The sequence below is a fragment of the Canis lupus genome, chromosome 15 (assembly GCF_003254725.2).
Source record: "Canis lupus dingo isolate Sandy chromosome 15, ASM325472v2, whole genome shotgun sequence".
NCBI lineage: Eukaryota > Metazoa > Chordata > Mammalia > Carnivora > Canidae > Canis > Canis lupus.
In genome coordinates, this window is record NC_064257.1 from 31,936,481 (window position 1) to 31,964,441 (window position 27,961).

Sequence of the window (27,961 nt, forward strand, 5' to 3'; positions counted from 1 at the left end):
AGTACCCTTCCTCAGACAGAGTGTGTGCCGCAAAGCTCTTTTCCCTATAATCTACTGTTATTATAATGGGGCTTATTGTGATGAAAAGGAATGGGAGAGGATGAGCATTCTATAATCTTACAATTAAATCTTAGTCTTTTAGTGTGCCTGTGTATCTGGGCTGTGACCTTCACAACCATCTGTCTCCTGGTATAGCCTTCACCTCCAACCTCTAGCTTGCTTTGGTAAAACAGGAAGGTTGGAGGATCTGGAGTGGTAGGAACCCCCTCTCCCCCATCTGGGATAAGGTTCTGGTGAAGCCTTTTCCCTGGAATAGTAGATCTTTGTTATAGGGAACATTCTGGATATATTATATAATGATTACTCATCTTTTTCCCATTCTAGAGCCATGAGAAGTTCTTCCTAAGATCTTCAGCTTCAGAATCTGGTGGAGTTTCTAGAGGTAAAAACCCCTGAAAGTATAAGGTCGCAACTAAGACTGAAGACCAAGGAGTTTCTCATTTTCATAGTAGTCCACATGTGGCCTTCAGTGATTGCTCAAAAGTACCAGCTAAATATTTTTACCGGTTCATGGCCAAAGTGGCTTCTGCCCCACTTAAGCAAATTCTAGCTGTGACTCTGAATTCACCTGTTTACCTAGACTTCAGTAGACTGTTTTGCACTGAAACTTCCATTTTCTAATGGGTTCAGGAAAGGTCACTGATGCTGAGTTTGTCCAGATTTTTCTTATTGTAATGGGAGTTACTTCCAGCTTTTTACACCTTGTTGCTGAATCCAGAAATATCTCATTTCTTTTAAGTCAGTGAGCTCTGTCCTTCTCTCTAGCTTCCAAAATTCTATTGCCATCATCTTATTTTCTGTTCTTTTTAATATGTTTTTAAGACTTTTTATCACATCTTACTGGGATTTGGTGAAGAAATAGAAATTAATACAATTATTCAATTTCCCACCAGCTATTTAAGCTTTCCCATTATATTCCCTTAGAATTTCATGAGACATAATTTCCTCAACTAGGTCAATATCTATATTAGTTTCTAGAATCATTTTTTGTGCATTTTTCTTTTTATTGACAAGGCCAAAACAGTACTTGTAAATAATAGATACTTCAAAAACATTTTCTCAATAAACGGATAAGTGAATGAATGATAGAATAAGTGAATGGTCACCTATATTATTGGAGTTGTAGGTATGCCAAGAAGAGTCTTCTCTTCAAACCACATCACCAGTGGCCAACTTGGGCTTGATGTTCTTTTGGTTTTCAGATATAAGTCCGGAAGTCTCACATTTCTGGATTGTGTATTTATGTTGAATTACTCTGGAAGAAATGACAGAGAAGCCACTACCAGCTAACATACTAGTAAAATTTTACATGAACCTAACCAAAATTGGTTGAAGACTGTTAAAACTGGCAGGACTCACATATTTGCCTTGGTAAGATTTTCTTCCTTGTGATGTCTTGAGGAAAAGAAGAATCTTTAATATTTAAGTTCTTTCCTTTATCACAATTATATCTACATACTTTTAAAAATTAGTTACTTTTACTTAAGAATTTCCATATATCATTCATTAGTCTAATCCTGGCACATAGATATAACTTTCTATTCCTCTTTCTACTGAACATTCCTTCTGGGATGTCCCACAGGCACAGGCAATTATATATTATATAATGTAAATATATATTTATGGCTAGATTTTCTTTTTTTTTTTTTTTATTTATGATAGTCACAGAGAGAGAGAGAGAGAGAGAGAGGCAGAGACACAGGCAGAGGGAGAAGCAGGCTCCATGCACTGGGAGCCCGACGTGGGATTCGATCCCGGGTCTCCAGGATCGCGCCCTGGGCCAAAGGCAGGCGCCAAACCGCTGCGCCACCCAGGGATCCCCTATGGCTAGATTTTCACTTACTTTTTTATTATATGTCTTATAATGCCTCTGTAGGCATTAAAATTTGGGATTCCTCATCTAAATAATCTTGTAGGCATTAAAATTTGGGATTCCTCATCTAAATAATCTTGTGCTGTCCAAGAGAACTTACTGCAGTGATAGAAATGATTGATATCTGTACAGTCCCAAATAATTGCCTCTAGATATAGTAGCTGTTGATCATTTGAAATGTGGCTAAGATGATGATGATAGAATGTAATTTTTATATATTTAATTTTAATTAATTGAAATAAAATTTAAAAAGCCACATGGGACTAGTGGCTATCTTACTGGACAATGCAGAAACAAATCTCACTACCTGAAATACAAGATTAAAGGCAGGTTCTTGCAGTAGGTCTCCAGTCTCAGCTTTTAATGTGTCCTCTATCTGAACTCCAGCCATATTGAACAGCCTTGAGGGCCCCAAATGCATCATATTGTTTCATACTCCCTGGCTCATTGCTTATGTTTTGAATTAGTAAGATTTTCTTAAGTTTTAATATTCATTTTAGCTCTAACTTTTCTTTCAAGTCTAACTTGATCCTTGCCATTGTTCTGATTCTTAGAAGTAGTTATTAATTCATTTTTGCCATTCAAAATGTACTTAGGACAGACTTTTCTCAAATCAACTATAACATTCAATTGTGCTTGTGTACTTATATGTCTTTCTCCTCTTATAACACAGGGCCTTTAGTATATATTCTGAGAATAAAAATAGTGCACTATAACCTTTTGTGCCTAGTACAGTGAGTACTCTATAGATGCTAAATAAAGTCTTGTTGAATGAATGAATAAATGGATAGAAATTTGGAACTATGATACTAATCAATTTAAAGGCTGGGTAAGTGATCTTATAAATGTGTATTCTGAAAAAGTAATCCTCCACCAAAGAAGAGCCATATTATCAAACTCTAAAAGTTTTATAGAGATCAGTTTCTCTTTTATTTTATAGGCCACCATTTTTAATATTAAGATATATAGAAATAGAATTTAAAATCAGTTGTGTCTTTAAAGAAATGTGATCATAGTTTCATTTAAATTCCATCAATGTATCTCTGAAATTGTATGTATAAGATTATTTGGAGATAGTGCAAAAGTCAAAATCTGAAAAAAAAATTTCATATGTGAAAACATATGTAAAAAAATATATATATATATTTGTTCATGTACATATACAATTCTTATTTTGAAACTTTATAAGCTTTCAATGAGAAAATGGAAGAATTAATGGGTTAAGATTTTTATAATGCTGTTTTGAACATAACACAGATGTTCTCGAAACTGTTAACATTTCCAAATTTCTTATTTCTTGATTGTCTTTTTATCACTGCTTTATTTAATAAGTAATTATTGACCAAATCTAGTTGTTCCCTAAAAGAAATTCATTTCTCCATAATGTTTGTATGGAGTATGGGGCAATGAATCATAGAGACACGTAATTTATGTATTTGGATGGATGCATTACTGCATGTTTTCACTTGAAATTAAATTATACCCTGAAGATAACAGTAAATATTACTCAAGCATTTTTTTTAACATACAAACGCAAATATCCTTGATCTATACTGTGGTTGAAGAAGATTAGAATTCAAAAGTTATTTTTATTCTTAAGAAAAAGACCATTAGCTTGCAGAAAGTATTTCATTTGTTTTATGATAATTTGTCTATGAACGAAAGAAATCACAGTCGCCATAAAACAGCTCTGCCAGCCACTTAATTAACTTTACTGTTTTGGAAATTAATTTCTTTAAGGCCTCATTATTCTCACATTCAAGCAAATAAAGAAGAATCTCTTGACATCTACATATTCAATGTGATATGGTTAATATTATCAATGAGTGTAATGGTCCTTACCCACTCAGATTATTTCATCTGATCTCATATCTGTTTCCCCTCCTCTCTTTTCATTACCACAAATATAGGTCCATTGGTTTTACATGATTAAAAAGAGAAAGTTTCTATGTTCAAGCATAAATTGTTTAGGTAAACTCTTCACCAGGAGAGGCAGTTCCTAGAATTGTGTTGCTGATGTAAAAAACAGTAAACCCTAAAATATTGGCCATAGAATCTGGGACTTGGACGGAGAAAGGCAAGCAAACAGGATTTAAAAAAGATTCAAAAATGGAAAGGAAAAGAGGAGATTGGCAAAATGGCAGTCCGTGTTACCCACTCTTCGCAAAAATGTACTGCTACAACTAAAAAGATAGTAAATGAACCCAATTGTCAATTTATGCAAGTAGTTTCTTGGCAAAATGTTGAAACTTGAGCTAATTGCTTTTAGCAGCATATAAGTTACTAAAAGTAAAATGGTCTTTTGTGTTAGACTTGTATATGAATCATGGCTTCACTGCCTTATGGCTTATAAACTATGAGCAAGATTCCTTTTCTGAGATTTGGTTTGTAAAATCATGTTTAAGATAAGGATCATGTCACCTCTACCTCAGAGAGTTACTGTGGGCTTTCACTTGTCATGAAGATATGCAACGTGCTGCCACAGCACCCAGTACACCTAATTCATCAATACAGCCCCAAACACCATACCATATTCAATGAATGACTATCTTTCAAAACAGTTGCATATGATCTTTACAATGAAATGTAAAAGATGAACTCACTAAACACCATCACAATCTCTGTCTAGTAGGACGAGACCTTAAAGAGGGCAGGAACTTAGTCTGTCTTGTGCATTCCTCTATCCCAGTCTCAAAACAATGCACATAGTAGACAGTCAATACATATCTGGACATTAGGTAAATGATCAAGGAAAATCCTAACTTCTAGATGGGAGAGACTTGAAGGCCTGGCTAGACCCTCTTTTTGTTTGAAATGTGCTGGTAGTAAATGCACACTTACCTATGCCTCCAATTAGTGGCAAAGACTGTATCTATCTGAAAGAGCACATATCTTTTCTACAAGGGTTGCTACTACTCACCTCTAATAGTCTGGTGCCATTTTAGAACACTACAGATGGAAAAATCTGAAACTGTCTATGAAATTTACCAGGTTTAAGCGTTTGCCTACATTTCTTTGGGAATACTCTCAAGACTGAATGAAACTCCGTGATAGGAACCTACACTCCACTATCTACCCATTTTCAGTATTTGAACTTTCCTTTGATTACGCCGTATATTACCATCATTATTATATGTTCTTATCTTCGACATTGTTGGTATGCTACAAGTGATGTTGGGTCTGAATCTGGAAAAATGAGGAAAGAAGTCCTTCTCACTATTGTTTTGATCATCTGGTGAAGTAAGGACTCCCTAGAGGGAAAGGATGTTTATAAATGATAAAGGGGTCCACAGGAGTAACTAATTATTTGTGTTAGTCCACAACTCTTATGGTACATCAAGTTTAATCAAGGATCCTAACACTTATTTCTAGTAATTACTGTGCTGATTTTATTGTTTCTCATTTGCACAATCACCTGACATTTATCCATCCTTTCAATGGGCTATAGTGGCTGACTAGCCTATAACAATTGTTCTTTGAAGAACAGATAATTCTTTTTTTTTTTAAGATTTTATTTATTTATTCATGAGAGACACAGAGAGAGAGAGGCAGAGACATAGGCAGAGGAGAGGAAGGCTCCTCACGGGAAGCCTGATGTGGGACTCGATCCCAGGTCCCCAGATCATGATCTGAGCCAAAGGCAGATGCTCAACCACTGAGCCACACAGGTGTCCCAGAGGAGAGTAATTCTAAGAAGATCTTTTAGAAGTCAAAGCAATGAGATTACTGAGGGCCTCCTTTGTACAAGGCTCCTGGATGCCTCTGGGCAGTGTAGGTACTGTTTCAGAGGACATACCCATGGATATGAGTGACGGCTTAAATCCACTTTAATCTATATTATTTGTTTAAAGGTGGCCTTTCTTCTAATGCATCTGCCTAAAATGAACACCTTCTGATTGCCCATCAACTTGTCCTTCACAAAGCCTTGTGCCAGGACTAAAAGCTATATTTTTCTAATGTCTATAAAGGCAACTTACTGGGCAGCCGAGATGGCTCAGCGGTTTAGCGCAGCCTTCAGCCCTAGGGCGTGATCTTGAAGACCCAGGATCAAGTCCCACGTTCCGGCTCCCTGCATGTAGCCCGCTTCTCTCTCTGCCTGTGTCTCTGCCTCTCTCTTTCTCTCTGTGTCTCTCATGAATAAATAAATAAAATCTTTTTTTAAAATAAAATCTTAAAAAAAAAAAAAAGGCAACTTACTGCCCCATCCGGGGGGTGGGGAAGACTGGGGTTTCCAGATATGTCTAGATAAAATTGAGGATACAGCCTCATTATTAAAATGAAAGAATATTTTATTCTGGGATAAGTAATCCTTGGGGCAGTCTTCATTTATTTGAATTAGTTAATCTGTAAAAAGCATTCAGAATGATGTGGGGGAGAATGATGTTCTCTGATATTGGGCAATAAAAAGTATAGAGGCTTTGTTGCCAGTAGACTTATTGATTAGTTTATGATAAAACAAACCTTACCTAAATGAACAAATTTCATTTACATAAAGGAAAATCTGTAAATTGAGGATGGGATGTTAAAACATGAAATACACGTTAAAAGACCTAAAAATACCCTGGTCTGGAGTTAGGTTTTCCTAGAGTCAGGAGAACATGTATATTCAAATTGCAGTTCTTCAGAAATAACTGTGAATTTGTGAAAACAACATCTATTTATTAATACCACCTTTATTGACACTGTATGTGTTTTTCCTGGATGATTACTCAAAAATTTTGCACCCCAGTCTGTGATGAATACATAAGAAAATATTTATCACTAATCACATGCACTCACTTCAGGGAATTTCCATTTCATAGAAGTTGTTCCAGATGTGTTTCTCCGAGAAACATTGGTAGAGGAAGAAAACTCCCGTCCTTAAGTCATTGTTCCAAACTCCATGTGTGTCTGAGAGAAGAGGTAGCAAGTAGTGGTAGGGAGCAGAAGCCCTTTGCAATCCTTTCTAAATTTTAGCCTCCAGACACCAAGGAGAGGCAAAGGTGGTGAGAGATGGGTAAGTGAGCAAATAAAATATGTCCTGAGGATCCAGAATTTGGGGTCAAAGCACAGCCAGATGTATTCCACAAACTGGTTCTTAAGAAGCAATGAAAAAATATAGCACAGATGAACTTCTTAGACTACAGTACTGTGAATTGCTCCAAAGAGACCAAGAAGTGAATAATATTATGTACAATTTCCTAATGCTATCCCACCTGAAGGCCATGGCACTTCATGTCTCTTGCTTGGCATTGATCCCTTTCCAGGTGGAACCCAAAGAAAAGGCCTAATTTCTACTCAATGGAACCAACAGAAGGCAGCTCTGTTTCAGGAGGGTAACATGTTCTAAAGGCCATAACTAACCTAAACTATTAACATCCATTTTTACTAGTTTCTAAAATAGAACAAGTTAGTCTTACTGTTGAATTTTTTCACCAAATGTTTTGGTTTAGGGCTAGATTAAAAGGTAGCGTTAAATGGACATGATACATTGTTTTGGAGTTTTTTTGCTTTGGAGTAATCTGTATTTTTGTAACCAGTTTTTACTGACTGAGCCACAGAATGACAGTGTGGCTTAAAACTGCCTATGAAGCACAATGTCCTCATGAAAAAATGTTATAGAAAACTTTCTTTGCCATTTTATTCAGTTTCTGCAGACATGGCACTGAGGTAAGAGGGTTCACGCTTGCGTACTCCTTTCATTCAATCCTCCTCTGTTGTGTGTCTCAAAGTATATTAGTGACAAATAACCCATCTACATCAAATGATCTTTCTTGCCAGTCCTGCACAATATCTGGAATCCATGCCAGCTCACCTTCTAACCAGGCCCTTGAACTCAGCCTTTGACTGAGTCGTGGTGCGTTTGAGAACAGGAAGACAGTGTGGTATGGGGTTGACATGCTTGCCCTTGCAGTTTGTGTTTGTTTCCTATTGCTGCTGTAACAAATTGCCACAAATTGAGTGGTTTGAAACAACACAGATTTATTATGTCACCATTTTGGAGGCCAGAAATCTAAAAGAGTCCCACATGGTAAAATCAAGATGTCGGCAGGGCTATATTCTTTTCTGGATATGCTAGAGTGGAATTTGTTTTTCTTGCCTTTTCAGTTTTTATAGGCTACCTGCATATGTTGGTAGGTAGCCTATACCTCCCTACCAGGCTGATAGCCTTGGCTGATAGCCCCTTTCCATCCTCAAAGCTGATAATATGTTATACTCTTTCTCATAAGTATGTCACTCTGACTCTTTTGTCTCTCTCTTCCATATTCAAGATCATTGTGATTACTTTGGATCACCTGGGCAATTCAGGATACTCTCCCTATTTTAAGGTCAACCAATGGGCAAGCTTAATTCCATCTGCTATCTTAATTTTCCTTTGTCATGTAACATGACATATTCACAGGCTCCAAGCATTAGGGCATGGACACCTTTGGGTTAGGGGGCATTCTTCTATCTACTAAAGAGTCTGATTCAGATCTGAATCTTGCTTCTCTGACACTTGTACATGTCACATTATTTGTTGAAGACTTGGTTTCTTGAATAGAAAAATTAGAATGTTTGTGCCTTATAGGAGAAGTAACTATTATTTATTAAAGATCATGTGTCTGACACTGTGCTCAATGAGATGGAACTAAATGATTTGAAGTTAATAAAGAACTCTGAGTGCTTCTCTATTCATTCTATTTCCTTCCATTTTTAACCCAGAAATGTGTGTCGCAGTAATCATTGGTAAGTGGGTTTGCCCTCAGCAGACCTCAAATTTTCCTTGAATGGGCTGTCCTAATGTCTAAAGTGGGGGTGGAAGTGGATGTAAAGAACAGAGAGCTTTTCAAACCCATTTGACCATTGACCTAGGCCATATCTTCTAGTACAGTTTTTATTGGCAACAAAGTTATCATATTTATCCTATCACTTTATCTCCTATATACAAGACGAGTTTTATTTGTGACACCCTAAAAATTCAATATCCCTTCTGTAGGGATTCTAGATTCTAAATTCACTCATACAACCAGCTGGGACTCAAACACAGATCTGACAGCAAAGGCCTTTTTCTTAACTATTAATCATCTTTGCCTGCATCCTACAATTATTTTAAGATTTAAATATTTCTATGGCCAATATCCCACACATTATGTATATCCAGTAATTGTGAAATCCCTCTCACTGCCCAATGAGTAGAAGGGGAATCAAGTAAACTAGAAATTTTAAAATATTGTATAATGACAAATAATTTTTAATTTGACAGTTGTTTTGTGTACTCACTTATAGGTACTTCATTTTACGTGCAATTAGTTTTTACGTCTCAGAGAAAATATAAGGTAAATGAGCATGGCCAAAGTTGGCTTTGTTCATGGCATTCATGTTGGTAAATGAACAGTATAGAACAATGAAATCCAACTGTGTGCCTATAAGTCTCAGAGCTAACATCTCTTTTTTTTCTTTTTCCCAAAATAGAATAACATAACCAAAGAAGATTAACTGCCATAATTTTTACTTTTGTCACTCCAGCATGAATTTATCCTTATATCTTCTGATAGTAACACACTCAGGCATAACTCTAAAGGACAGTGTCTGAATATTAGATATAATATTAATATTAATATTACCCTTATAATGATAAGTAAGCAAAGCTAAGATAAAATTTTACTTCATTAAAAAAAAATCATGGATAAGATACTATCCAGTATTATCAGGCTTTCCTAAAAAAGCTAACTGCTAACCCTTACTGACCAGCTAATGACAGGTTTTCTCTGTTACAGTTAGTGATAAGTTTTAAAAATCAGTAGATGTTTCTCAGGACATCAAATACAGGATGAGACCAACGTGCTCCTATGGGATTAGTCTGCACAGCTATTAGTGTTTTTGAGGAAAAACAGTGACAGATGTTGTATCACTCACTTTTGTTGTTGGGCAGATTTATATAGGCATGCACTACCACGTAGCTAATGTTAAAACCAGAATTTCCACATGTAAAAATATACACTGTTGGTTTAAAAAGTTCGAATACCTGCTGTATCATCTTATGCTGTAATAGTCCAGTAGAATGTGGAAATTTTACCCTTTTGGAAAAATAATTTGGAAAGCCAGTGCTGGTTGGATTTTCTCAACTACAAATTTTTCTAAGCCTTTTTATGTGTAGACTTTTTTTTTTTTTTGAAATTTGCTCTGAGTTGTGATGTGATTTGCAATGTAGGATCACATAATAATTAAGAGACTAAATAAACTATAGAGTCAGAAAATCAGAGTGTGAATCATTCACCCATTCGAAATGCATGACCTTGGGGAAGTCATTCAACTTCTCTAGTATTTATCTGTAAATATTTGTCTGTAAGTAACACATATCAGCCTCAGACAGTTATTTTTAGCTCTTATAAGTCATTTTCACTTTTCGACATAATATTTAGCATAGAGTAATACTTACTAGCTATTATTACGACTTTTTGTTAGGGTTGGAGCAGAAACAGCACATTCAAAGTAGTAAATTGAAAAGGCTTAGGAATGCTGAGTGGCTCAGTGGTTGAGCACCTGCCTTCTGCTCAGGGGGTGATCCCGGGGTCCTAGGACTCAGTCCCTCATCCAGCTCCCTGCAGAGAGCCTGCTTCTCCCTCTGCCTGTGTCTCCACCTCTCTCTTTCTCTCTCATGAATAAATAAATAAATAAAATATATATTTTTTTAAAGACTTAAACTAAAGGGCTATACAAAGGTATGGTCAGGCTATAAGGAAATGAGACAGAACAGTTGATTATCCAGGAACCATCAATAGTTGTAAACAAGAGTCATCCATTGAGAGAAAGGGAAGGGCCTGGTATTATCAGATGTAAGGAAATCTGTAGCCTGGAGGGCAGGTGTCACTGAATAAATGCTGCAAGAAAGCAGAGGAACACAGCCACGGACACAATCACAAGTGTCCCCCTGCCCTGCAAATGACTCTCATTTGTCAACTCATTGGAAGCCAGAGACCAAGGAAGCACCGCAGGGAAGTCCATAGAGGTCAGTCCTCTGGGACAAGGGTCAAGATAGAGATGGCAAATGGAGTATAACCGGTGTTGCATGCCAGGTCACAATTTCCGCCGGAGGTCCTGTGTCTGCTCCTGCATGAATTTTGACAGTCTGGGCCCGCTTGCCAGGTGCCTGCTCCAGCCTTCCCAGGATACAGCTGTGGCATCCCTCCAGCCCAGGGCTCTGGACACCAGTCACTCTCTTTCAGCCACGTGGCATTCTTTCAAATCAGTGGTACCGAGGTTGCAAGTCCACAAAACTTCTCTATGTTGGAAGACTTCTCAGCCAGGCCTGGTGATGGAAAACCAAGGCCAGAGTGTTTTGATGTGAAGACACGAAGTAGGCCTAGGGGCACCTGGGTGGGTCGGTCAGTTGGGCATCTGCCCTTGGCTCAGGTCATGGTCCAGGGGTCCTGGGATCCAGTCCCCACGGAGCTCATCGAGCCCTCAGGTTGGGCTCCCTGCTGGATGGGGAGCCTGCTCCTCCCTCTTCTTCTGTAGCTCCCCCTGACTCTGCTCTCTCTCTCTGTCAAATAAATAAATGAAATCTTAAAAAAAAAAAAAAAAAAAGAAAAGAAAAGAAAGAAAGTAGGCCTAACTGTGTGATTCTAGAGTCATTTCCAGTACCAGCAACTCTGAGTGGAGGAGCCAGACCTACCACATTTTCTTCTCTCAAAGACAAGTATTTTGGACACGTGTAATATTTAATGTTTTTCTGGGTTCTCAGCAAAACTTTGCATAGAAGAGGGTGACTTTATTAAATATGAGATACGTGGCAATAGTGTCCCTCTGCAGTAGATTTAATTCAGGACCTCCCTCTTTGTGAGATGGTTGGTATTTTTAAAAGATTTTGCCCACAAAAGTATGTCAGGGGAGATAAGATACTGGCATGGTGTGTGATTAAACAGAACACACGGTTTCATAATGTCTGTTCTCTTTGCTTTAGAAATGGCTAGATAGAACTTAGAGCAAAAAATGAAGGTCAATTCCTAACTCTGCTGTTCATTAGCTCAGAGAGATCACTTAATCTCCCTGGATTGCTGTGCCTTTCATCAGTGTACATTAGGATACAAAAATGTGGTCTGCTCTGGACATGAAATCACATGACAGAGGAGAATCTTTATGTAAATTATACTTTATTTGGGAAACTCCTATTCATTCTTTTTTTCTTTCTTTTTTTCTCACACTCTGTCCTCCACTCCCCCTCTCTTTTTTTCTTTCTCTGGCAACATGAACTCTGCTGTCCTTTAACTCAGGGAAGCCCAAGAGTTCTGGTCATGACTTGTGTATTGACCAGCTTTGAGGTTTTACAGAAGTCACACAACATTAACCAGATAATACACACTTTTAAGATGCGTTCTTTTAAAGGCACACTGAATAAAATATAACAATTTTATCTTTCTTCAATCTTACTTTTACTGTCGGTTATTTAACTATGAACATAGTTGCACACTAATTCTTTTTTTATTGAGATCTAGTTGGTTTTATAGTTCCTTGCTAACTTAGTAAAGAATAATATTGTTTCAAATAATTTGACTGATACAGTTAATTCAGTTATGCTGCTAGTATAACTAAAAAAAAAAAAACAAACTGTTCACTCTCATCATAGAAGAAGAATGATATAATATGCCAGATGGAAATCCACTTACTCCTTAGGGGTCAGGAATGCAAATAAAATAGCTATGTAATAATATGGTCCAGCTGCACTTTGGGGTTTAGCAGAGGCCCCAGTTGTGATGTGACATCTGAGAGATTTTTCACAACATATTTTTCCAGCTGAAATTTGTCATGTCCAGATACAGAGTCTGCCAAATTACAAAAATCTAGACAGATGCTAGATTAAAACAAAACAAAACACAACAAAGGCATTTATACAAGTTAGGAACTGTTCAATAACTACTGCTTCCCCTCCAAAATGGAATCTAACAACTCAAAGAAATATTGTTCATTGAGTCTATAAAATAAGTAGAGCTACCGTGCTCTAGAGTTTGTCTTTATTTCTTTATCTGAAACATATCAAATGCTCCTGTCAGAGGGTATTTGCATACGTGAGTGTACTTGTATGTGCAGTGTGCATACCCATTCATGCTGTGTGTGTGTGTGTGTGTGTGTGTGCCTCTTCAAAATATGGACCATTATTGGGAAAGCCAAGAGCATTTAAGAAATATACATTCACATTTTTACCACTGTTCAAAAAGCCTCAGGCTTAGTGGCCTGTGTCATTGACTCCCTCACACTACTGAGTCAATCAGTTGATCTAGTGAAGATCGTTATAAATTTAAGAGTGACGTCAACTGAGTTTGAGTTCAGATTCCCCCATTTCCATGCTTGGTGGCCATGGTGACAGCCAAACTCTCCAGACTGGGGGGGTTCTCGAATGAACAAAGATAGGCTTAGACTAAAGAATCTCTGAGAGCCTCTGAAATCTGAAATGTATTGGATCTTATTATTTTAATTTTAGAATTCAATTATTTGTAGCTTATGTTGCCAAAAAAATAGCTTCTAAGTAAATATTTTTAAAATATATCAGTAAAATTTCCTTTTCAGAGCAGTTTTAGGTTTATAAAAAAATTTTTATGGGGAAATACAGGGGCTCCCTTCTCAGTTCCTGTTATTGACATCTTGCATGAGGGTGGTACATTTGTTTCAACTGCTGAACCAATATGGATACATTAACTAAAGTTGATTACTTGCATTAGGGTGTGCCCTTTATGTTGCAGTTTTGACAAATGTGTTATGTCATGCATCTACCATTTCAGTATCAGAATAGTTTCAACAGCCCTCAAAGTGCCCTGTGCTTCATCTATTCATCCCTATTTCCCTCCTCCTGAACCTTTGGGAAACCACTGATTTTTTTTTTTTATCTCTATAGTTTTGCCTTTCCCAGAATATCATAGAGAATATAGCCCTTTCAGATTGGCTATTTTCTTTTAGCAACATGTGTTTATGATTCTTTTGTGTCTTCTTGTGGCTTGATAGCTTATTTATTTTATCATTGTATAATATTCCATTGTATAAATATACTACTGTTTGTTTATCCGTTATCCTATGGAAAGACATTTGGTTGATCCCATTTTTTAGCAATTATGAATAAAGCTGCTATAAACATTCGTGGGCAAGGTTTTTGTGTGGACATAAATTTTGAACGCATTTGGATAAATACCTAGGAGCATGATTGCTGGATTGTATTGTTAAGACTGTGTTTAACGTTGTAAGAGCCTGCCAAACTGTCTTAGAAAGCGGCTGTATCATTTTGCATTCCCACCAGTAAAGAATGAGTTTCTATAAACAAATGTTTTTATTTTAAGAAATACAATCTAAATAAAGTCACTCGAAATAGCTCCTGAGTATGAATAGTTTAATAAATAAACATCAATGAGCTTATACTTCATATCATAGGAATTCTTATTTATACAAGATAAAAAGCTATTTGATATATGTCCAATAGTTTTGTTTTACAGACTTTATCACCCGTTAAAATATATATCTAAGATAATCCATAGATATTAAACATTGCTTTTGCATAAAATACTTCAAGAACACTTTTTGCTGCATGAGATAAGGTTTATTACAGTTCATGTATGTTTTTATTACTGTAAGCTATGTATACAGTTGATGAGTCCCAGAAATATCTACAACACTTCTGAGATAACCATTAAGTTCTGATGATATTATGAAATCTCAGAACTTGGACTACACTTGATTCAGATGGTTTCTGGTGATCAGACATGTCTTAGTGGAATCTAAGTAGATCACATGTAGGATTCCATTGCATATGAAATTAACTTTCAGCTCTAAAATCTAAACTTTGGAGCATGATATCCTTTTATAATATAGCCCCTGATTTCCTCTCTACTTTCCTTTATTTACCCTCCTGCTCATATCCGAGATACAAAGAAATACTTGGCATAACAATGTTTGCTGTTGTGTCCAAATTCTGGAACCTAGTAGCATATAGTGAATTTAGATGTAGATCCTAGAGTCAAAGAGCATGGTTTTGAGTTTCCAGATATGCAACCTCATTGCTGTTTGAAAATGAGTAAGTCATTTAGTTTTTATTGACATCAATTTCCTCACTATATATATATATAATATTATATATAATAATATATAATAATATATATTCATATATATAATATGAAGTAAATTACTTTTATATATACTATAAATAGTATAGTAATATATATAGTAATAGTATAGTATATAATATATATAAAAGTAATTTACTTCAATTCTGTGAAGTATATATATATTATATATATATTGTATATTATATATATACAAAAGTAATTTACTTCACAGAGTTGTTATAGGGGTTAAATGAGACAAAACCTGCAAATAGTTTAGTAGCAGAAAGATAGCAAACAAGAAATGTTAATGAGTATTCTCATTAATGGTGCTGGGCGTATTTTCTGTTTTTTGGTTTTGTTGTTGTTACCGTTTTTTAAAATGACTGTTCTCGTTCTTTGTTTCGCTTGTTTTTAAAAGGCACTTCAGGGATCATCTCCAAGAACTATTTCTTGGCACCCCTTCGTGAATGCTACTAATAAGCTGAGTGGGTTCTCCTTTGCTTGATGAATCCTCCCCCTTTATGCTAAACTCATCGCTCAATATAATGTTACTTTACTGTTTCTGTCACACACATGAAAATTTCTCGATGCTATAGACTTTGTGTTATCCCTTTGTTTTTTCCAGCATTGGGCACATAGCAGTTGCATCACTTAGGAATTTTTCAGTTGAAATAACAGAAAATTTAACCGAAGTAACCGAAGACAGAGATTTGTCCTGGCCTGATCAATGTTCTCGATGACATCATGAAAGACTGTTCTTTCAATGCCTCCTTGTCACTTTTCCTGTGGCTGTTTCTACTTAGGGCTGCTCTCCCTTGGGGTTGCAAGATGGCTGCAGGACCTGCTCCTGGCTACCAGGCTTCTCATGTATAGTGAACAGAAGGGAGAGCATTGGTCTCAGGAATGTCTTGGGAGAGTAAGAAAGCTTCTTTCTCAGAAGCCCTCAGAAACATCTCCTCTCATCACATTGACCTGAATTGGATCATATATTCATCCTTGAAGGCAAGAGCATGGATGTGCCTATTGGCTGAGGTCAGTTGGGTCAGGCCTATAGCTGAATTTGCTGTTATCTTTCTCCCCTTACATGGGCTGCCCAGAGAAGGAGGAAATTAGAATAGAACTAACATACTATGACCAAGAAAAAGGAGGAATGAATGTACTAAATATAAGAATTACATCCTCCATTTTCAAAGGCACAAAACTGGATCCAAAAATATACTGTGACTTTTGATGCTACCATATCTATGGAAAGGGGTGGCCTGCCTAAGCACGATTTCCCCCATGTTTACCTCTTTGAAATGAAATTCAAGTTATGTGAATGGGAGCTAGCCTTCAATACATATAAGCTGCACAGAATGTTTGAATTTTAATATCTGCTTCATGAGAGCAGGGTCCTGGTTTATTTTGTGTATTGCTAAATCCCCAAGTCATAGAACAGTGTCTGGCACATTATAAACATACAATAAATATTTTTAAATAATTAGTTCATTCATTCATTCATTTAATGAATTGTAATAGCCAGTGTTTGAGGTTTATCAATGGAAAGACCACAATTGTAGACATTGGGGTAAAAAAATCACATTATTTCTAGATTATTATTTCTAGATTATTAAGGTACCCAAAAGTTCTTTGCCAGAAACTAAATTTACATGGCATTAGAAAAAAGGGACCAAATGAAGACCATGTGTTTCAAAGAACTTGTTCAAATCATGTGAGCAGCTGCATCATGACATGACTAATGAAGAAATTAGAAGCAGTGAGGGAAGGACTTTAGCCATGTAATCTAGGGGAGAGCAGGTTTAACTATTTCCAGGCTATGCTCAGTATAGCAATCGGAGTGAGGTGTTAAAATCTAATTCACATCACAGGACATCTCTGCACAAAATAATGCAATGGCTCTTCATTTGCATTAAAAAAAAATCAGCCCAGATTCTTAAAAGGCCTATGTGGCTTTCAGAAACCAACCCCTTCCTACCCACATCTCCACCCTGCCCCCAACTACCTATAGCTTTTGTGACATCTTGTGATACTCTCTCCCTCACTTACTTCCCCTCCCACCATTGTTACTTCTTTGCTGTGGCTCAAATAAACCAGGCCTCGTCTTAGGGCCTCTGAACTAGTATTTCCTTTTGCCTGAAAAACCCTTCCCTTGGATTGTACAAGACTGTTCAGAGTTACCACTCCATCAGGACTAATGTGGTCATCCTGTTTAACACTGTATCCCATTCATCCCTGCCACCCTGACACTATATCCGTGATATCATGCTCTACCTTTATTATTCCCATAGCATTTATTACCTTCTCACTTGTCACTTAATGTATTTTATCATTATTATTCATTTTTGTCTGCCCATTAGAATGTAAACTCCAGGAGGGTAGTGATTATGACTTTATTTACTGACTTATTGCAAGGCATAGCCCAAATATATACTCAACAAATAATGATTGAATGAGCTTAAACTATATTAATCATTTATTCAAGTCAATAGTTAAGGCTTACTCCATACAGACAAATAACCCCAAAAGGCTAATTGAATGTCTGTCTTTATTTTCCAGCACACTATTCTTTATCTTGGTCGATTCTATGTTAAAAAAAAAAAATCTTACCAAACAAAATGTATTTTGAGCATATTTAATACTCTGACATTTTTCCTGCATTTTAATGAAACTCAACTGTTAAATGAAACTAAACAGTGATATAATAGGCATAATAGTGACTGGTTCATAGCCAATTTTGGGTTTATATACAATTGCCCAAAGTTCAAATATATTAAAAAATTTTCAGCATAAAGTCAAATATATGTTTCATTGTTTTATTGTGTTAACCATCATGATTGAAACTTGAGTTTTTCCAGCAGAACATTGTTCCATATGAGAATTTTATCTTTTATCACAGAATGGCACATATCTTTATCTCAAGAACAGAAATTTCTAAAATATTATGGTCCTACATTTAAACTTTTTTTTAAGTGCTAACCAATAAATAATCTCTATTTTAGTGGAATCTTCCTTTTACAGACACTAATGCATGTATGAAAGAGATAAATTCTCCTTGGGACTTTTTTTTTCCTGATTGGAGTCTTTCTTCCTAAATGTTATTGATACCAGTTACCAATAATATCCTCTTGGAAAAGAATCACCTGTTCTCATGGATGGTGACTATCTCAGTCTCTTTTGGCTGCTATAACAAAAACACCATAAACAGGGTGGCTTATAAGCAACATTTATGTCTCATAGTTTTAGAGGCTGAGCAGTTCAAGATGATGGCACCTCCTCATTTGTTGTCTGGTGAAAGTGGCTGCCCACTGACAGCCTTCTTCTTTCTCACAGTAACCTCAGATAGAGGAAAGGAGGAGGGATCCCTCTGGGGCCTCTTTTATAAGAAGACTCACCCCATTCATGAGGGCTCCACCCTCATGACTCAATCACTTCCCAAGGAACTTACCTTCTAATGCCATCACCTTGGGAATTAGAACTTCAACATATGAATTTTTAGGCATTGAGGGGAAACAAACATTCAGTTGATAGCAGTGATTATTTGGCCCTTTTTTTTAAAGATTTTATTTATTGATTCATGAAAGACAGAGAAAGAGAGACAGAGACACAGGCACAGGGAGGAGAAACAGGCACCATGCCAGGAGCCCTATGTGGGACTCAATCCTAGGACTCCAGGATCACACCCTGAGCCAAAGGCATCTAGATGTTCAACCACTGAGCCACCCAGACATCTCAATTATTTGGTACTTCTTAAAAATTAAGTTGATAATAAAATTTAATGCAGTGGTTATTTGGCACTGTTTTGTTCTGCAGAGCTTAATTCCTTGAAGATATTAATTTTGTTTTGTTTTTTCTTTTTCAGAATTCTTGCTTCATTTGTATCTGTTTACCATATGTTGAGAGAGAATAATGGCTGAAAGCTCAAATGTTGTAACTTTAAACTGCTTATATAACTTGGTTATCTGTAGACCAGGCTATATATTTTCCTTCCATCAGGCTCCCTAACAGCCTCTGTGTTCCCTATGACATCCTACATCTCTGAGAAATCTCTCACCTGAACTCATCCAATTCATTTACTCTTCAAACTTAGTAAATATTCATTGTCTTGTGATAGCCCTTTATTTAATTCTTACCCTCTTTTTTTTACCCTCTTTAATCAACCAAAATATTTCTTATTCCTCATATAATTTATCCATGCCTTTGCTCAATCATTTCAATATGTATCGGTAGACCCTAGTATAAACCAGGCACTATCTTAGAGAAAGAAAATACAGTGGTGAACACTATAGACCAATTCCTTGCTCTTATGGAATTTACGAGATGGGGTCTCTTTCTCCAATGAACCATGTCTCCCTATATTCCCATTTTTGTGTAATTCTTCTCCTAAAAATCTTGGTTTTTTTTTTTTCTGTGATTTGCTTTAATCATAAAATGCATGGAAGGCAAGTGTTGGTCTGAGGGTTTAAAAGGATGGGAGATTCTGCATTGAACTCTGGAGAAAGCTACCTGCAACATAAGGCCCTGACTACTCTGAGTCCATCATGCTGTGAGAAAGATAATTGAGCTACATAAAGAGCCCATGTGAGTGAGGCCATCTTGGAAGTTGCTATTCAATTGGTGTCACCAAATGGGCCAGGCTGGATGGTACCACCCTAAGCAGACACAAACCCCACTGGCTCTGGCTCAAGCTACAACATTGTGATCAAATAAAGAAAGTAATTGAAGTCTTAAGGCACTAATATTAGGATAGGTTGTTATATAACAATAGATAACCAAAACAGAAAATCCTTTCAGTTAAAGTTGATTTATAGAAAGTTAAAACCCACTAAACATCACCACCCCCAATTGTCCTCTTATGTATTTATAAGAGGAAAATACATAAGAGTAACCATACAATCAATAATCATATAATATAAAAATATTCAGTTCCATGATATTTTATACACATGCACACATGCACACATGCATGCACACATTTATTCTTTCATTTATTCAAGATTTTTTAATGATAATTGAACATCTAGTTAACACCAGGGACTAGACCAATGAAATAAGTAAGACTCATATTTCACAGAAACTGTGAAAGATAGTAAATATTTGTAGTGTTAAGCCATTGTGTTTTGAGTAATTTGTTACACAGCAATAAATAACTAATTCAAGAGATCTGCTTCGGACTATCATGATAAATCTTTTTTTTTTTTTTTTTTTTTTTTGGTACACCAGCACTCTTTAGAGTTGACATCATTATAACAGTTGAATAGCTATGGTGAGAACTAGTCCATTGTTAGTGCTATTTTTTTTAAGTTGGTTGTAATTTTGTCTTTGTGGTGAAAGCAGATTACAGCCAAGTGTCTAGTTAGAAAGAGAAAAGTCACAGAAGATACAGGGAGCATTCCACAGACTACACTGACCTAACATATACTATCATAGCCTTGCATGTAAAACAAGACTCGTAGTTAAAATACATTTGGTTATACAAGCCTTATGTTTTAAGTGAATTATGGGGACACTCAGAGGTCCCCTCAAGGTTGGGCTAAAACTTAGACCTAGATTTTCTGCCTTCCATTCAGTGATGTTTCCACCTTATCACATTTAATGCTTATACTAGGGGCATTTATATTGGGGCAGGTATAGATGAAATAAGACTGTATGTTGGTTCTGGGTTGTAGGTTCATGGAGTGCATTATGCTATTTGTAAATTTTGTCCCTGAAAATTTCTATATAAAAGCTTTAAAGATAAGGAGAAAGAGCTCATTTGTCCTTTAGTTTGTTATAATTTTAATATGTTGTATATATAATTTTTAATAACCAAGTATTCTGTGATTTTCAAGGGAAGTAAGTACAGACTATAAACTTTGCCAGTTTAAAACATCCACTCATAATCATTCTAGCAAGCAGAAACTAGAATCCATTTTAGGAAAATAAGCGTGCTATAAAATCACCATTTTTCCTTTGGTAGAAAATTGTTGGTTTTCATTTTATGCTAACTGGATTTCAGTCATGTTGATAAAGTATTATTTTTATCAAGTCCAAAGTATGAGCATTTGTGATGTCATAGGTACCGTATTGGTTCACTTTATACTCAACCTAGTAAAATATATATCCAACAGAATTCAACTAGCTGGGGCCCTATTTAACATCTTGTTCAGTTTTCTGGCCAAGGGTAGAAAGAACACAAACTGATTGAGAAATGTAGTGACTGAAAACTAAATTTTAGGCTATGTCATGTGATTTCTACAGCTTTGGTACAACCTCTTAGAAAAACTTGCCAGAATTTATTGCAAATCAGAGTTCTAAAATACGTAAAGATACATAAGATACATCTCTACACTAACTGCACTCTGTCCACAAGGTATGTTCACACATTTTAGAAAGTTGCTAGAGCAAGGATAAAAACAAAACAAAACAAAAAAAGAGTCTTCCGTTGTATATTTTAACTAACTAGAAAATTCAGTAAGCAGAACTGATCATTCTCTATGAATTAGGGTTATTCAATGAGCTTCAGGATAGTAATGCCATAGAATAAAATGTATGACTCAAAAAAATGCAACGCTGATAACATTCCTGAGTGTTGATAATAGTCACAGAATTTTCCTCCTATCTTATCTGATGATTTATGGCAGAGAATAAAGTAACGGAAAATTTTGGCCAACAACTCTGAAGACAGTGGATTTAAACTGTCTTTTTCCCAGAATCAGGACTATTCTTGTGACTTAAAACACCACAATTCATATTATTTTAATTACTCATTTTTAAGACCATGGTGTGTCACAAAACCTGTGGCTATGACTTTGGAGATTTATTTTTTCCAGTTTACAATATGACACAAAATATCATAGTAAGCCACAGAACCTTACTGACTTGGACTTTCCAGACTTCAGAACCACAGACTGCCAGCCCTTTGTATGTCATCTGAAATGATCCAAAGGTTGCTCACCCAGTACACATCCCCAAGTTCCCAGTTTGAACAAACACAGACATTTGATGAGGAGCCAAACCCAGAACAGCATGCCTGGGCTTTTTTGAACATGGAATTGCCTCAAATTAAAACTAATTTATTCAAGAACTCCAGACCAGATAATAGTTCTTTCACTATTTGAGCTCTGCAACAAATTGTATATTTGAGAATATTGTATTCATCCATCCATCCACTTGTTTGTTCATTCACTCATTTATCAAGTACTCACTCATTGGCAGAAACCAAGGCTCCTAGTCCCCATGAGACCTATATTCTGGTGGGCGTGACAGACAATAAATATGGAAACTAATAAATAGACAAGATGATTTCAATAGCACTGGATGAAAATTTAGTCCCAGTTTCCTTCTTAGTAGTTGTGTAAAGTTGATAATGTTTCTTAACCTTTTTGATGTATTAATTTTTTTCTAAAGATATTATTTATTTATTCATGAGAGACACAGAGAGAGAGGCAGACACAGGCAGAGGGAGGAGCAGGCTCCTCGCAGGGACTCCAAGATCAAGACCTGTGCTGAAGGCAAATGCTCAACCGCTGAGCCACCAGGCAGCCCTATTAATTTCTAAAATGTTAAGGAAACAACAGTTTTCCAGAACTTTTTGTGAATATTAAATTAGATTATGCAGCAAAGTGCTTAGAGCATAGTATCTGCCTCATTTGCATTGAATGTATGCTAGGATGTCTACAGTACTATCTGTAATGTGGAAAAAACTGAAATAATCCAAATTTTCTCAGACAGAAATGGTTGGATAAATAAATATATTATATTTGTATGGTGTAGTGCTGCCTAGCTATTAAAAGGCACATACAAGGTCAAAAAGATAACAGACCTTAAAACATAATTTGAAAAAAAAATGAGGAAGAAAATATATGGTCTGATGCTATTAATAATACAACGTTCGTGAACATATATGCATGTGCGAAGCAATATTTTTAAAGAACAGAGAAAATATATCTCAAATTCATGCTGAGGAATGTTCCTTGAGGGAAGGAAAGGATGATTTAAATAGACATCTGATAGGAGAATTCAAAGAATCATGCACTTTTATCTAATATGTATTATTTTATTTTAAAAATAAAGCACATGATAAATTGAATTGAAATAGTAAGAGGGGAAAGAGCGAGGGGAGATAATATCCTTTAAATGGATAATTGAGATACTTTATGACAAAATGGTCATTTGAAAGGAAAGTTCTTGGCAGCCATCCTTTCTACATGGTAGTTACTTTGACAGTTCATTTTCACCTCACTTAGCAAGGGTCTGTGGAATGAATGTGCTCTTGGTCTTCAGAAAGCTCAGGTGCTTGAGGTAAACATATTTACTTAGGATAATCAAGTAGATTTTCTCTCTCTCTCTCTCTCATCCTTCTTTTTTTTTTTTTTTTCTTCACTTAATGTTATGTTTAGACATTGTCGTCAGCCAGGGACTTCATCACATCTGGGATACAGCACAAAATTCTTGACTGCTATCCTTGAGCTTAAATCAAAAAAGTCACAGTGTTCCAGGGCATTGTCACAGAGTAGTTGACACATGGTTTCTCCCTGCCCTCCATATTACAAAGACCTGATTGACTTTTACAGATTCCAAGTGACCATCCTCCATGGGCTTTTTATATCACTAACTATACACATTTGTCTAATGCTGCCAGCCTAAATTCTTTCCGGCTCTGCTGGTTTTTAACTTTCACTAAGTGCTTATAATCCATGCACATAGTCACTAAGTGAGGTTGTTAAATTTCCATTTTCCATCTCCCATGAATAGCTACTCCAGCAGATGTGGCCTGGGATGGTTGTCCCCCAAACCAAAGCTATTTGGCAAAGATATGTCTTGCCTTACACAAGCAGAAGAAAGGGCTTTGGTGGCTTACATCTTCATTCACTGTCCTTACTGCATGAAAACCAGAACATGCTTAAAATAGGAGTAGCTGCCATGGTAGCTGTTCAAAAGTTTAATGGAATGGGGAAAAAATCATTGTTATTTTTATTGCAATATCTTTTCCTTAATGGGTTCTCATCAGGAAATAATGGGACATATTTTTCCGTTTTCTTTGGGGATATGTTGCTTGTGAGATTTTTGGCACGTCTCCTAAGACTTCAGGACAAATAATAATATACCCAAAGGACACTCATTTAATGAAGTAAATTTATAAAAATGCAGCTAAGAGGGGTGAAGAACTCTAATTTCTTTGTTATCTTCCCATGTCCAGATGTTGACTTCAGACACCTGACTCTGTGCAATTCTTTACCAGAGACTGACGGTAATGTCTAAAAGTATTAGGTTGATTTGCTTGCACGGTTTCTCACCTGGTCTCGAGGAGTCATACTGTCCATGCTGCAACCAAGTTCTTCAGCTTGTAACAATGTTGACAAAGCTGGTAGAGACCCAGGATAAAGCAGGCAGATACTTCTAGAATGCTAGCAATACATTAGCCATGGAGATAGGTGAATTAGTTATTAGAAAACATGCAGGACTCTCTCGACTCCTAGAACTTTTTCATAAAATCCAATGGAATGCTCATTTCTATCTGTCTGACCCCATATTTTTAAACTTCTAATATGGCTTCTCTGATCAGACCAAACCACGTTTGCCTGTTATTCCCTTTAATGTTCTTGATACTTCTTACCTTTAGGCTATTAACTCTTACAGAATTCCTTCTTTATATTTTTTTCAGTAATCCTGATTGAAGAGAACATTCCAAACTCCCTCATAGGAAATGTCCCTGACTGTCTCACTTCTCTAATCAGTTCTATGTTTTACAGTTCCTTAGTACTTAATATATAACAAGTTTAACCCTGTCATCTGATATTTTTTCATCTTATCTTTAATAGTTGCTCTGTTGTATAAAGAAAGGATGTTTGATTTCTCCTCTGAAACTCTCACCATCACCATCATCATCAACCTGAGGCCAATGTCACATCTTTTTCATTTGTGTCTTGCCTTTGAAATCTCAATTAAACACTGACAGTGTGAAGGAAAGTCAAAGGAGAGAAGATAACCTTAGTTATAATTGTCAAGAATTCAAAATCTTAAGGACTAATTGAGGCAACAAGATATAATATTTATTTTTAAATAATGAAAGGAATTTAAATAATTTCTAACAAAGAGAAAATATACACAATATAGCCAAGCAAATCCCTTCAAAAATAAATTTTTGAAGGACTCAGGGTAAGGAGAAATTACCTCTAGTTGGGGATGGAGGCACGCCCTATGAAGAAAGTCCAATTTGATGTGGGGGGAATTATAATTTATTTATTTAACATATTCACCAAGCACTTGATAAACCTCGGGCGGGATAGAATTTTACTAGGTTTAGAGAAAGGGATGAAAAGTCTGTGAGCAGATGAGTAGTTACAAGAATGCTTGAATAATAGTGGAGTCAATCTAGTATTCATTTATTCATCAGTATATTTAATAAACGTTATCCTATGTCTGTGCTACTTGATATTGTGTTCAGCTCTGAGAATTCGGGAGTGACACAGAACAATACCATTCTTTTCCAAGAATTCAAAACATATTAAGACCATCAGAAAAAAAAAAAAGATAATTGATGTAACAGAGGTATATAAGCCAGAATTCAGTTCTAAGAACAAGAGATACCAAAAAGTAAGACACAGCTCCTCTTAGTGAGAGAGAGACAAGTACTAGAATTGATGTAATAAATTTTGAAGCAAAGAATGGACATGAGGTGCTTTGTGCTTGGCAGATTTGCAAATGTATTGGAAAAACTATAGGTGCAAGAGAGTGTGACTGAAGACTGGATAAAAATAAAATGTGCCGTCCAGCTCAGCTAAGCTTTGTATGATCGGGAATCTGATAGGTCATACCCCATGGGAGTCTTTGAAGAATTTTAAATTGTTGAGAGACATATTCAGAATGGCCTAGTTCAGGAGTAGGTTTATTCCTTAAAGCAATAAGAATATAGGATGGGACAGTTAGGAGTCTAGGAGTCTAGGATTCAAAAGGCTGGCTTCAAATGAGGGTAAACTGTAATGGAAGGTACCACCAGCATCGGAATAAGTAAAGGAGTAAAAAAAAAAGAAAACAAAACAAAAAAAACTTGCTGAATAAATGATTCAATAATTCTTTCCTGGTTTCTTGCCTGAGAGGAGAAAAGCATGAAACTTTTGTCAAAGATTGCACTTTTGTGTCTTGGTCCAAATTCCACTGGGGAGGAGGAGTGACACAGGAAAGGCTCTGGGCCACACCACATGGGACTCTGCTGTCTGCAGATCTGTGTCCATCTGGTCAAAAGGGAAATTGATTGGCCTGAGGCAAATATAAATGGGCCAGAGAACCATTTAGTCAGAGTTAAGTAACAATTCTCTTTTGGGAAATTTACCTGTTATGATAACTAAAAAGTAAAGTTCTGTATTCAATGGCACATAGCTTCATAGCAGGAAGTTCTGTTCAACATTCCAGAAAGTTCTGCATTACTTTTCCAGTACCTCAATTTTTGAAAATGTTCAGAGTCAGGAAGTCTGCTTTCTGACAGTTCCTCTTCCTAGGACTTGCTCTGAAAGCACTGGCATCTCAAACTCTGTGGCCCCCTCCCTTTCTTCACTTGAAATCTTACCTCCTTGTACCCTTTGGTGTTAATTTTTTATAATTCTCTTACAATAATGTCATAACCATTTCTTTTGAGAAATTTACTAACCCAAATGCCTTATACATCTATTTTGAATTATCATCATCTTATCACCCTTGAGTTTACTCAATTTAACCAGTCTTTTTATTATTAGACTCCTAACATTTGATGTTGACTGTCTTCCTGTTGTTGTTTATTTTTACTTTGTTTTGTTATTTAATACTGACTGCTCTTCACTGCTGACAAACTCTTCTAATAATTTCTAATATTCTTTGTCTTAGACCTCAAATTATTCCCTTTTTTTTTCCCCTTTAGGCCTCAGGGAAATTTTATCCTGTTAAGTAGATGGTCCTTAATTTTTGTATGAACAAACAGAGTTACCTATCAAAACATTCCATCTGAATTCGTTCAACTAGAATGAGTTAGCCAGTTATACTAAATGTATAATGCAATTAATCATATGATCCAAGCTGTATGTGCACACACACACACACACACACACCTCTGACATGACATATTAGCAGTCATTGGTCTTGTTTATTTGTTACACTATTAAATGTCTGAGGATAGAGATCACATCCAATCTAACTTTATTAAAATAACATAGCATGAATATAGATCTACATTTCTTGTAGGTGTGAATTAAATACAGAGCAATAATGATACCATAACTTGTCACAAGATTCATGCCCCAGTATCAGTCATTGAACTAGCTAAGGTTTTGTCAAATTTCTTGCCTAAACATGAATAGATGAGATTATGTTTTAGAAGGAAAATATATACCCGAATAAATAAATATAAATATTAAAAAAAATCATCCTTACTCAACTTACACCATTTTTTTTCTAATAAGAATAATGTAATTATAAGGGAATATTTGAAGAAAACACAATGAATGAGATAAAAAATACAATTTAGCATTTAAAAACAAATAGCACTAGAGGTATATAAAGTTTCAATTTTAACATTCATCTGAAGAAACACTATTTTATTTTGCTATCCTTCTGGTCAAAGAGGTATTTAGGGTTGAGCTATGTGTACTTCAGGATAGAGAATATTAAAATTTTGTGTCAAAAATAGAAATTTTTTACTAGCAGTGGGTCAGTGGAACTCTTGACATGTTAGCAAGGACCCCCAACTACAGACTTTTCATTTTTTTGTCTTTTTTTGTTTTCTGGAATATGAGGCTATCATTGGCTCTGGGATAACTAAACATTATTGGGGTTTGGTTTATCCAAAACCACATATGGTAAACTATGCTAAGTAGAGGTTTAAACTTGAAAATGATGTTGAAATGCTACTTTGGTTGTAGATATGCAGGAGAAGACAGACAAATTTGCCTCTCCACTGCCAATGTCTTCCACATCAAAAGGATTGAGTCAGAGATGTCACTGGTATGTTTCCTTTTTTATTTTGCACCTC

At 36.0% G+C, this 27,961-nt stretch overlaps 1 long non-coding RNA gene across 1 annotated transcript; it reads left to right on the forward strand.

The window, feature by feature from the left end:
* Positions 1-383: 383 nt before the first annotated feature.
* Positions 384-27,930, forward strand: LOC118350719 (uncharacterized). Its single transcript, XR_004805029.2, has 3 exons — positions 384-442; positions 1,263-1,431; positions 27,852-27,930. It is a non-coding gene; the product is annotated as an uncharacterized LOC118350719 (long non-coding RNA).
* Positions 27,931-27,961: the final 31 nt, after the last annotated feature.